At 35.3% G+C, this 12,302-nt stretch overlaps 1 protein-coding gene and 1 pseudogene across 3 annotated transcripts in view; both read left to right on the forward strand.

Moving 5' to 3' along the window:
* Positions 1–12,302, forward strand: part of SLC39A11 (solute carrier family 39 member 11) — a 512,505-nt gene that overhangs the window by 316,623 nt on the left and 183,580 nt on the right. The window lies entirely within an intron of this gene.
* Positions 560–692, forward strand: LOC141515603 (U4 spliceosomal RNA; annotated as a pseudogene).

Genomic DNA, 12,302 nt, shown 5'->3' on the forward strand with positions numbered 1-12,302 from the left:
CAAACTTTACATTTAAAAAGAATGAAGGAAAGAGGGAGAGGAGAGGGGCTGCCTATATATCACTACTTAGCTAGTTAACACAGAAAATGACTGATACACTGAAAGAAAAAAATGGAATTGGATTCACCCACAAGTTCATAAGAAACAAAATTCAAGGAAGGAACCTGTAGGGGTGGCTAGGTGGCGCAGTGGGTAAAGCACCAGCCCTGAAGTCAGGAGTACCTGGGTTCAAATCTGGCCTCAGACACTTAATCATTACCTAGCCGTGTGGCCTTGGGCAAGCCACTTTACCCCATCTGCCTTGCAAAAACCTAAAAAAAAAAAAAAAAAAAAAAGGAGCCTGTAGTTAAGACCATGATCTCAAATGCCCAAACTTAGATGCTCATAGTTTAGGTTGTTTACTAGTACTAGTGTTCCTAACACAAGGAGACAGATTTGATTTCATTGGTGTCAATGGGGTTTGTTGGGTTGGAATTCATGAGTGGAGATGTGTACCAAAAAACCCAGAAAATACACACACACACTACATGTAGAAACATTGTAAATTAAGAAGATATGCAGCTTTGTGCAGTGCCCATATCTTGGTCAATGAAGTTTATCCAAGGTGTGATTGTTACTAATTGAAAACTTTTCCTAAAACCCTGCCAAGAAGATATGCTTCTGTGAAGAAATCTAGGAATTACAGGGAAGAAGCATGGTGGGGGCTGTTTGTCTGAATGAAGGTCATGAAGGGAGAATTTGAAGTGTTTTTGTCATTGGCGTATGTATACTATAAACCATGTGCAGAAAGAAAAAATGAATGAGAAAATTGGGAACTGGATCGCAATTATGATAGAACAGTATTAGGGAAATTCATTCATTCATTCATTCATTTATTTATTTTAGTTTTTGCTAGGCAATAGGGTTAAGTGGCTTGCCCAAGGCCACACGGCTAGGTAATGATTAAGTGTCTGAGGCCAGATTTGAACTTAGGTACTCCTGACTCCAGGGCTCGTGCTGTATCCACTGCACCACCTAGTTACCCCATGAACTTCATTTAATCTAACATCTTCTGGAGTTCTTTCTCAGTCAAAAGAAACTACTTTTTATGATCATTTTATCTTTCAAAATATTGAGCAACCATTAAGGAGGCAATATATTTTTATTCTAATTCTTATTGACAGTAAGAAACTGATTCCTGGGATATTGATGATAGGAACTCTGGGAAGGAAAAGACCATTTTACTCTTGAAGTTTGTGTGAAAAGAAGAAAGGAATCTGAGCACAGACTAACATGGTTCCTGGATGTGGGGAATGTAGATTTCAGAGGGTTTAGGAAGCTTAGGTAGAATCTTAAAATTATACTCTCCCTTGTTTGAACCACCTCTGGGGTATTGGGTTCAGTGTAGGGACATGATAAATTGGGGCATGTCCAGAAAAGGAAAATCAGGATATTGGGGGCTACAGAATCCATGTCATATGAGGATCAGTTAGGTGAACTGGGAATTGCTTAGCTTGAGGAAGAGAAAACTCACAGGAGTATATGCTAGCAGCCTTCAAGTATTTGTCATATAGGAGAAATCTAACTTGTTCTGCCTAATACCAGAGAGAAGAACTGGAAGGAAGAGGAGAGGGAAATGCTACAGAAATGAAATTCTGAGCAGAAAAGGAACCAAATTCAATAAAGAGGGAAAATGTGAAATGTATGAAAAAATGCATGTAAATACACAAGGAACTTCCAATTTCTTAAAATTTTTAAATGAAAATATAGAAGATAGAAATAAATCCTGTAGCAAAGGAAGGAGACAAAAACATCTTATAAAAATTGGAGTGCTGAAACTTAGAAAGAACAGAGGGAAGCTAAGGAAAAAAGGGGTGGAGGACTTTTTAAAGTACTTTTGGGGGTAGAAAGGAGGCATGAAGAAGGCACAAGACTGCTGGGGTAGATAGGAGAATGAGAATTGATAATAGAGAGAAGTTAGAAGTTAGTAGCTTTTTTTTGTTTTCTTTATAAGGGTGACCTTTGCACAGAATAAAAATGGCTTTGAGATAAGAATCTATGCCAAATTGATAATAATAAAACCCTAGGTTGCCCTTGGTAAATTTAAGTCATCTGATCCAGATTAATTTCAGCTTCAGCTATTAAAAGATTGACAGATGCAATTGCTGTGCCATATAATCAGTAGTATTTAAAAGATTATGTAAAAATGGGAAAAGTACCCTTAAGATTAGAGATAGGTAAATGTCCCTATTTTCAGAAAAAGAAAAAGTTATATTCAAACCTAAGTCAGTAAGCTTATCTTTGATTTCTGAGAAAATACTAGAGTAATAAATGAATAATAAACATCTAGAAAGGGAAGTAGTGATTACAAAGAGTCATCCTGACTTGATCCAGAACAGGTCATGCCACACTCACCTTATTTCCTTACTTGACAAGGTTATTAAGCTGATGAGAAGATGAGGAGATGCTAAAGATATAGCTTATATAGATTTTAGATAAATATTTGATTGTTTTTCATGTCTTTTTTTTTGTGGTGGAGATAGAAACACGTGAATTAGAAGATAATATAGCTAGATAGCATCAGTTTTTGAAAGACCAGACTTAAAAATAGTCATTAATGGTTCAGAGTCAACAAGGTAGGAGAACTTCAATGGAGTATCCCAGTGAACTATGGCTGGTCCTAAGTGATAGATCCTTTTATTCAATTGCTTAAAGACATTGATATATGTTTTATGAAAGGGAAGGTAACCTGGGAAGTGTAGCTAACCTACTAGATGATAGGCTTAAGCAATGGGTTGAATCTATTAAAATGAATTTTAATTTTTTAATTTTTTTAATTTAATATTTATTTATTCTCATTTTGTACAAATAATGTTTTTATCCATTAATAAAATATTCTTGTTTAAGAGTAAACAAAATACCCCCTCCCCCCCAAAAATATAGACTTGCTTGAGCAATAAAGTAAAGGGGAGAAAAAAAAATTAAAATTAAAATTAAAAAAAATAGTAATAATTATAGGTATGGCCAGGTGGCGCAGTGGACAGAGCACCAGCCCTGAAGCCAGGAGTACCTGAGCCCTTATCTGGCCCCATACACCCAACAATCACCCAGCTGTGTGACATGCAAGCCACCCCAACCCCGCTGCCCTGCAAAACCCCCCCCCCCAAAAAGGCCCAAAATATAATAAACTAGTAATAATAGTAGGGGCGATTGTGTGGCAGACAGAGCACTAGCCCTTGAGCCAGGAGCACCCGGGTTAATAGAGCTAATCTCTTGTCTTATCCTTGGCTTAAAATAAATCATCTTTATAAGTATAGTATAGGGGAAGCATGGTTAGGCAATAGTTGTATGAAAAAGATCTGAGGGTTTTAGTGAGTCACAAATTTGATAAGAATCAAAGAAGCATAACTTCCAGGAATTAATAAGGTGATTTCTATACTCTCCCTTTTTTGAACCACTTCTGGGGTATTGGGTTCAATGCAGGGACATGATAAATTGGGGCATGTTCAGAAAAGGAAAATCAGAATGTTAAGGGGTACAGAAGCCATGTCATATGAGGATCAGATGGATGAACTGGGAGTTGCTTAGCTTGAGGAAGAGAAAACTCACAGGAGTATATGCTAGTAGCCTTCAGGTATTTGTCATATAGAAGAAATCTAATTTGTTCTGCCTAATCCCCGAGAGAAGAACTGCAAGCAATAGATTGGAGCTTGCAAGTAGACAGACTTAAACTTGATTTCATCAAAAATTTCCCAAACATTAGACTAATCCAAAAGTGGAATGGGCTACCTCAAAGAGGAGGCAAATTCCCCTTCCTCCTTTTTAGACTGACAAGCAGTCTGGATGACTACTTTTGGAGTACATTAACTTGGGGAATTCATTTCCCATATAGATTGGATTACATAACCTCTGATTACATAGATCCCTTCCAGTCAAGTCTCAAGATTCTACAAGTCTATGAAATGTCAAGTGACATGTTGTATAACTTCATTCTGGGTTTCACTGGCTATGTACTGAGTGCTTTTCTTTAGTGACGAAACCTTGGAAGACAGAGGTAACTTTTAATGGCAACTGTTCAAACCTCAAGGTTTTATTTCCAGCCCAGTTGACTTAAACCTTTACTCCTCCTCTATTTTATTGGTAAAGATAGAAATGATAAAACAAGAGATGTGTTATAAACCTATTCTACTATTTGGAAAAACAGCTCCCAATACCTAACTGACAAAGAGCCAGTCCATCTTCACATGTGAAAGAGCATCTCACTGACAAGAAATTCCCAGAATCAAAGGGGCATTTGTTTTGGATTCAAGATACTGACTTTATATTGATGAGGCCCTCTCCTTAAGGTCTTTGCTGAACAGCTAATTGCTATGGTGCTTTCTGCCAAGCATGCAGAGGAAAAGTGTTATTAATGCTTAGCAACCATATCTTGCCTTTGGGGAGTAGGAGGAGAATGAAATTTCTCAGAATTACCCAACATACCAGGAATATCACTGGTCAAGGTGTCAGCTGCTTGTATAGACTGACCTTTTTTTTTCAGATGCTTGTCAATTAGAAGCCAAAACTGGCAACAAATTAGATAAGCTGATGATGTTTAGAATGTCAATATTCAAAACTGCTGGTTTATATTCATTTATGCAGAGTTCAGTGGCATGTTAATTATGTATTTAATAAGTTTATGCTTATTCTAATTCATCTTCAACCCCATGGTGATTGTTATGATGAAGAATTGAAATCAATTAAAATGTTTCCAGAATTGTACAGATTCTTTTTTTTGACATGCACACACACACACACACACACACACACACACACACACATACCCCGTATTTTTTAAATCTAAACTTCTTTTTGTTATCCTTTCATTGGTTAAACATCATCAAATAAGAGCATTTATATATATATATATATATATATATATGTATATATGTATATATATATTTACAGATCACAAAAAAGAAAATTGTATATGACAATCATGAATTTCCATTATGTATAGTTTACAATTTTTACAAAGAATAAAACTTCATTGCATTAGCTTCAAAGTGGTCCTGCTTGTGTCTCCTTATGAACCTCCTTCTATTCTTTTCTGTTCATTTTAAAAAATGTTATAATGACTGTCTTTTCTTTCTTTTCAGCATCCCTATTGTTCATTTCCTTCTCTACCACATCCCATTCAAATAAGAAACAACAGCATCTCCTGTGAAACAAATAAATATCATTAAGCAAAACAAATCCATACATTGATCATGCCCAAACATGTTTATCTCAATCTGCCCCACTTATTCCCTACCTCTGTAGTGGGTGATGGGTAGCTTCATTATGGATCTTCCAGAAAAGTGATTCATTGCATCAATGATGGTTCTGATATTTTAAAAATTGTTTTTCTCTATAGTATTTTTTCTTTTTTTTATTCATCTCTCTCTCAATTCCAGTATTTCTAAGTGTGTCCCTTTTGTCATTTTTATTTTGTTCACATACCATAGTTTTCAGCTCTCCGGTTGATGGCAGATTCTTAGTTTCTAGTTTTTGCTAGAGCAAAAAGTGCAGCTGTTAATATTTCTGGACATATGGAAACTCTCATTTCTTTGATTGGGGTTGAGTATATGCCTAGCAGTAGTACTTCTTAATTAAAGGATAGGCACAATTCAGTGAATTTGGGAGTATATTCCAAATTCTTTGCAGAATGGTTAGGCCACATCTTAACCTCACCAGCAGTACATTAGTCCGCCTGTCTTCCCACATTCCTTCCAAAATTGTCATTTTCCTTTTTTTTTAAAGTCATCTTTGTAAATCTGAGAAGGGACCTCATAAGTGTTTTAATTTTTGTTTATTATTAGTGATTTTGAATATTTTCTCCCTATGACTTAGATTCCTTTTTTTAAAGAACTACCTGTTCATATTTTTGGAAATACCTCTTCCCTTTGTATATCTGAACATAATTTCCTAATTATCTTAGACATCAGATCTCTATCCTGACCAGCCCAATACTCTGCAAGTAGCCATCATCATGTAGTGATAATTGGGTAGACTAGATCCATTGGACTATGTTAATTTGTACAGGCAAAAGCAGAGGTTTTAATTCAGATTGCTCACTTGTCATGGGGAGGGAGGAGAAAAGAGAGGGTGGGAGAAAAATGTGGAACTATAAAAAAGATGAATGTTGAAAACTGTCTTTGCATGTAATTGGAGAAAATAAAATAACAAAACAAATTTTAAAAAAGCAGAGGTTTTGTGTATATGTGTGTATGTGAAACAGAATTAAAATTTAACAGAGAAACTTTCTACATGTATTTTTCCCAGTTATTTTTCTAATTTTAGTTTCATGATTTTATTTGTGCAGATGCTTTTCAGTTTTAAGCTATCAAAATTCTTCTTTCATGAACTTTTGGATCTTTTAGAACCAGTGTTTTTCAAATTGACTATATTTCAGGTTAGTAATGTTCAATTTAGCTCCATATTTAACAAGCATGTGTCTTGATTTTGTAGAACAACTTCCATGGCTTTTGGCTCATGTTTTGTTGATATGGAAACCAATACAAAAAGAAAATTACTAATCTAGAGTGGGCAGGAAGAAAATGAAACAAACCAAGAGCCATGATTTTAAATTCATTTAAAACCTTATATTTTGGTGATGATCCCAGACTTCTCTGGACTCTTATAAGGTTTTTAATACCATTTAAAAAGCACTGGTCTTCTTTTCATCTCACTCAATTGAAAAGACATAATCTTCTCTCCAAAATGTTTTAATTCTTTACTTGTCTGAAAGGGAAGGGTCTTTTTCAAAGTCTTTTCCAGCTTTATTAAACCTTGCCCAGGTCATTTTATACTTTGAAGGTATTACTTATGTGAGTTTCCTTTCATTTCTTTTCTTGTACTGAACCATGTCATAATAATTTCTTGTCCCAAATTATTGTTTCTGAAATACTGCCAACCATTATTAGCATTATTTCTTCCACATCATGGAGATGTGCCCTGAAGCATTTGTTCTTGGCAGCTCAAGACATGTGACTTAGAAATCTCAAAGTGAACACTGGGGACTCTCTGTTTTTAGCTTTGGCAGTTACCTGACTGTAAGTTGCATCCAAGTGGCATTCAAATGAGAGACTGTATGACTGTCTTGTTAGTATTTCCACCAGAGAGAAGAAAGGAAACTCTAGATGGTCAGTTTGGGTATTGGTTCCTAGTTCTACTCAAAAATTTGGAGAAGGAATATTAAATTAGGTTTGAGGACTCTGTTAATATTCCTGGTTCTTGATACTCATTTAACTCTTATAAGCTGCAGCCTGGATGTGAGAGCTAGGATATTTGGGTTCCAATCCTTTCAATCAGCAGTAACTTTTACATGAGCACAATTGCTCTTCTTCTCTGGTTCTTAATATCACATCTGTAAGATAAGGTTGATAATCCTGACCATATACTTCATAGTTCATAGGAACAATATGAATATAAAGTAAAATAAAATATGTCCAAATGCTTTGAAAATAAAAGAATGACCCTGAGTAGTCAAACAAAGGTCCAATATATCCCAAATAATTTAAAGCATCACTCCTTTGCTGGTAAACAATGGAAAATCAAATGGCATATGAAGAGACAGAATATTGTACAATAAAAATTATGACTGAGGAGAGAGCAAAAAAACCTGTGTGAATGGATGAAACATGAAATAAACAGAATTCAAAGAACAATATAATTAATGTCTACACAAATCTAAGGAGAAAAACATTACAAAAAAGAATAATTGTTCTTGCTAATTGAAAAATTAATGATGACTTAGAGAATAATGAAACCTATTTCCCTCCTCATGTCAAAGAGTCAGGGGACAACTAGGGAAGACTGTTCTCAACATTGACAAGGAAGGTCACTATGTTTAGATTGGATTGTTTTGTTTTGCTTTTGTCTTTTAATTGCTTTTCTTTGTCAGAAGAAAGGGTTCAACCTGGAGAAGACAGGAGTGGTTTTTTCCCCCCAGAAATGATTAAGTTGAAAATATAAAAAGTATAAATAAAATATATTTTTTTAATAAGAAAGAAAGGAAGAAATGATTTTGACCTTCCTCCTCTCAGAGAAGTAGAAAATTATGGAAGGTAAAATAAAGTATACACTCTCAGAAGAGTTCTTATATGGGTTGGCTTCTCTTAAGTGTTTTTCCTTATTTGAAACATGAGATCGATTTGGTGAGGGGAAAAGAGTAAGGCAATTGGAGTCAAGGGGAAAGTGAATATGGATAAAAATAAACATCAACAAGTATGTTTTTTAAAGAAATAAAGGTATGAATAGACAACCTACTTTTATTGGTTTGCACTATTGAGAAAAGGGTCAATATCCCAGATTCTGCTTTGCTTTAGTTGATAAATGTTAACTGTATAACATTCTTCTTATAAACTGATTAAAATTCAGAACTGTCATTTTTGAAGTTTCTTGATCATTTCCTTATGAATGAGTAGGAATTGTTTTGTTTTTGCTATTTGTGTCCCCACTGATCAGAACACTTCCAATCACAGAGTAGATGCTTAATAAATACTGATTAATTGAATTATTCTCTTTCCCATGGCCCTCTTCTCTCCCATTTCTGCCTGGCACTGAGATATTTGAGGATGTGACTTTCCACAGAAATGAGTAGATTTTGTTCACTGGTGTAATCCTAATCTTAAATGTCAGGATTGTCAGATTGGAGTATAACTTCCTTTTATCTTCTTTTGAGCATCTGCTTTTCCACAGGTTCAGACTTCTGTAACTGAAAAATGTGACATATAAGACAAGTTCTTCTTAGCTGCTCCCATATTCCTCATCTCTCTTTCCTCTTCTGTTCTTTTCCCTTCCTTTCTGCCTCCAGTAACCCTTTACTTAAAAGCTCTTCTGACTCCTTCCTTTTGATAACAATAAGGTATTAAGAATATAGTGTGTTACACTGTCTTCTGAGGAGTGCCTAGTTACTTACTTATAGAAGAGGGAAGGATGGAGAGGGGGGAGTCAGAATGGCAAGATGGTAGAGTAGGCAAGGACTCTCCTAAGTTCTCCCCTAAATCCCTCCTCATACCTGTAAATAATGACTCCAGACAAATTCTAGAATTCTAGAGTGGGATAAATTAACTGACATAAAAAGGGCTGAAAGATTATGTGTGGAAGTGGGTGGGGGGAAGCAGGGAGGAGAGCATATGAACTATACTCTCAACAGAATTGGCTCAGTTGGGTGTAGAAATATGTCTTACCATACAGGAAAGTAGGAAGGGAAGGGTAGAAGAGAAGGGGGGCAGGGAGTAAAACTGATAGAAGGGAAGACAGTTTTGGGAAGGTTAATTCAGAAGCAAATACTTTTGAGAATGGACAGGATAGAAGGAGAGAGAGAGAGAGAGAGAGAGAGAGAGAGAGAGAGAGAGAGAGAGAGAGAGAGAGAGAGAGAGAGAGAGAAGGGGAAAACAGAATGAAGAGGAAATACAAGGTGGTACTCATTACTGTGAAAAACATTTTTTTTACAGTAAGTCTCTCTGATAAAGGCTTAATTTATCAAACATATAGAAAACTGAGCTAAATATATTGAAATGAGTCATTCCTCAACTGCTAAATGATCAAAGATATGAACAGAAAATTTTCAAACATAGTAATCAAAGCTATCTATAGTCACTCTTGATTAGAAAAATGGACATTAAAGCAACTTTGAGCTACTACCTCACACCCATCATGACAGAATATGACAGAAAAGACAAGTGACATGTTGGAGGGGATGTGGGAAAATTAAAACACTAATGTATTATTAGTGAAATTGTACACTGAAACTGTATAGTGATACAACCATTCTGGAAAGTAGTTTGGAACTGTGTCCAAAGGACCATAAAATATTGGAAACCCTTTGACCACACAATAGCACTATTATGTCTATATCCCAAAGAGATAAAAACAAAAAGGAAAAGGACCTAACCATGGATACCCTTTGACCATACAATAGCACTACTAGGTCTGTATCCCAAAGAGAAGGAAAAGGACCTATGCACAAAAACATTTAGAGCAACTCTTTTATTGGTAGCTAAGAATTAGAAATTGAGGGCATGTCCATCAATTGGAGGATGACTGAACAAGTTGTATAATTGTGATGGAATACTATTGTACTTTAAGAATTCATGAGCATGATGCTCTCAGAAAAACCTGGAAAGACTTACATGAACTTAAAGTGAAATGAGCAGAATCAGAAGAACATTTTACACAAAAATAGCAATATTGTATGATGATGATCTACTTTGAATAACTTAACTAACTATTCTCAGCGGTATAATGATTCAATACAAATTTTCTGATGAAAGGTACTATCCATTTTCAGAGGGGGGAAAAACTGATAGAGACTGAATACAGATCAAAGATACTTTTTCCTTACTTTATTTTTCTTGGGGTTTTTTTGTCTGTTTTCTTGCCTAGTCAATGGGGAAAGGAGGAAGAGAATTTGGAGTTCAAAATTTGAAAAAGAAAAGAATGTTAAAATTATTTTTACATGTAACTGTAAAAAAATGAAATATTAAATAAAGGGGAAAGAAAGAAAATGGAAGGATGCTTATAGGAAACATAAGGTTGCCAAAGAAACTAAGTCACAAATTCTTTTGTTTTTCCTTGAGTGGTTAGACAGGATAGTAAAGAATTTTGTCATTGACAATGTCTTTTTCATTTAAAAACCAAAACAATGGATTGATAATTGTTTGCAATAAATTCAAGGCCTTATACAAAATGGATTGCTAGAGTTTTGATATTTATATTGCTTTTTTAAATTATTTAATCTTTTTTTGTATAAAAATAGATGTAGAAGCTTTTTTTCACCAGTTTAAGAGGAATCAATTTTGTAGGTTTGGAAATGTAAATAGTTCTTTTTGTACAAAAATAGTGACCCCTTTTTGAAAATTTTGAATTTGATTCAAATATCTATAGTTCTTTTCTTTAGAAGTTTCTGCTTAGAAATTCAAAGATAATTCAAGATTTCACATTATTTTCCATCTCTTTGTGTGCATAATTCAATAATTTATCTTTTCCCTCCCCACTAGGGGTAAATTGGAAGACTGGGCAATGAATAATCTGAGAGACCAGAGGGAGGGGCATGATCTATGGGATGGGCAATTTATTTGGCATTTTCATGAACCAGGTCTGTCCTAGTTACTTTCTCACTAAATTATTTAATTGAATAATTAATAATTTAGTTATCATCTTTTTCTTTTTCCAAAATTCCCCATTACTTTATTTTTTGTTTTTGTTTTTGCAAGGCAATGGGATTATGTGGTTTACTCAAGGTCACAGAGCTAGGTGTGGGTCTGAGGCTGAATTTGAATTTGCATCATCCTGACTCCAGGGTCAGTGCTCTAAGCCATTGTACCACCTAGCTGCCCCACAAGACAATAGAACTTTTTTTTTCAGTTTTTGCCTGGCAGTGGGTTAGGTGACTTGCTCAAGGCCACACAGCTAGGTAATTATTAAGTGTCTTTGGTTGGATTTGAACTAAGGTCCTCCTGACTCCAGGGTAGGTGCTCTATCTACTGCACCACCTAGCTGCCCCTTCCCTATTACTTTAGAAGGCACCACCATCCTGTCATCCAGGTCCAATGTTACTCTTAATTCCTCACTTTCTCTTATCATATATATATATATATATATATATATATATATATATATTTCATTGGCTGCCAAATCTACTTTTGCAAATTTTTTTCTCTTTAATCACATGATCACCTAAACCTTATCAAGTCTCTCATCACTTCACACTTGAACTATCACAATATCCTTTTAAGATGATTTGCCTGCTTCAAGTCTCTCATCCTACATGAAGCTGCTATTTTTCTAAAGTGCGAGTCTGACCATATCACTTCCTGACTGAGTAAACTCAGATGATCCCCGTTGCCTTTGGGATTGAATCTCAATTCCTCTCTTTGGCTATTAGAACCCTTAACAATATGGCCCCTACCTTCTCTTCCAGGCTTCCTTAAGTCTGGGATCCAGTTAGTCTGGGTTCCTTGATATTCATGGAACTGTCCCAGTTGCCTGAGAATGCACTCCTTCCTTATGTCTACAGCTTGTAGAATCCATTTGACCCTTAAACCCCAGTTCAAGAACTACCTTGAAGCATCATCCCCGATCTTCCCCAAGTTACTAGTAACCTTACTTTATTACCTTATATTTGTTTTGTTTATGTCTCAATACATACATTATTTCCCCTAATAGAATCTAATCTTCCTGAATCCAGTGACTCACCTAGCATCTAGCACATTGCTTGTCAAGGAGCAGGTACTAAATAAACCTTTGTTAGTTAATTGGTTGATTGCCTCCTTTGTCCTCTTTCAATTCAACCTACT

The sequence above is a fragment of the Macrotis lagotis genome, chromosome 2 (genome assembly GCF_037893015.1).
Source record: "Macrotis lagotis isolate mMagLag1 chromosome 2, bilby.v1.9.chrom.fasta, whole genome shotgun sequence".
Classification (NCBI taxonomy): Eukaryota; Metazoa; Chordata; class Mammalia; order Peramelemorphia; family Peramelidae; genus Macrotis; species Macrotis lagotis.